This window comes from Acanthisitta chloris, unplaced genomic scaffold (genome assembly GCF_000695815.1).
Source record: "Acanthisitta chloris isolate BGI_N310 unplaced genomic scaffold, ASM69581v1 scaffold29477, whole genome shotgun sequence".
Taxonomy (NCBI): Eukaryota; Metazoa; Chordata; class Aves; order Passeriformes; family Acanthisittidae; genus Acanthisitta; species Acanthisitta chloris.
Genome location: NW_008681429.1, coordinates 19,224 through 19,726, shown reverse-complemented (window position 1 = coordinate 19,726; position 503 = coordinate 19,224).

The following is a 503-nucleotide window of genomic DNA, read 5'->3' as shown; positions in this document are numbered from 1 at the left end:
CTGAGCAGGCACCTGGCACACACAGGTGATGTGGGCCAGCACACAAACATTCTCTGGAGTATTTGCTGCCCAGAGAAGCAGCAGTACTCTCAGCAGTATGTTATATAGAGCAGTACTCTCAGTAGTATGTTGCCCAGAGAAGCTGTGGCTGTCCCATCCCTCGAAGTGTTCAAAGCTAGGTTGGACAGGACTTGGAGCAACCTGGTTTAGGGTAAGGTGTCTCTGTCCATGGCCAGGGGTGGAACTAGGTGTTTTTAAAAAGTCCTTTCCAAACCATTCTAGGATTTCTTTGTTCCACCCTCAGCACAATGCTGCACTGCCCTGACCTGAGTTGAGTCAGGGGCTGAGCACCCATCATAGACCCAGAGAATGAACTGCTCTGAATGGCCCTCAAACTTTGCATGGTTTCCCTGTTAGTGTTTGGGATGGCCCCAAGAGTTCATGCCCCACAACTCCCGTTACCTTTGGTCCACACACTCCAACATTCTCAACCTGCTCCAGGC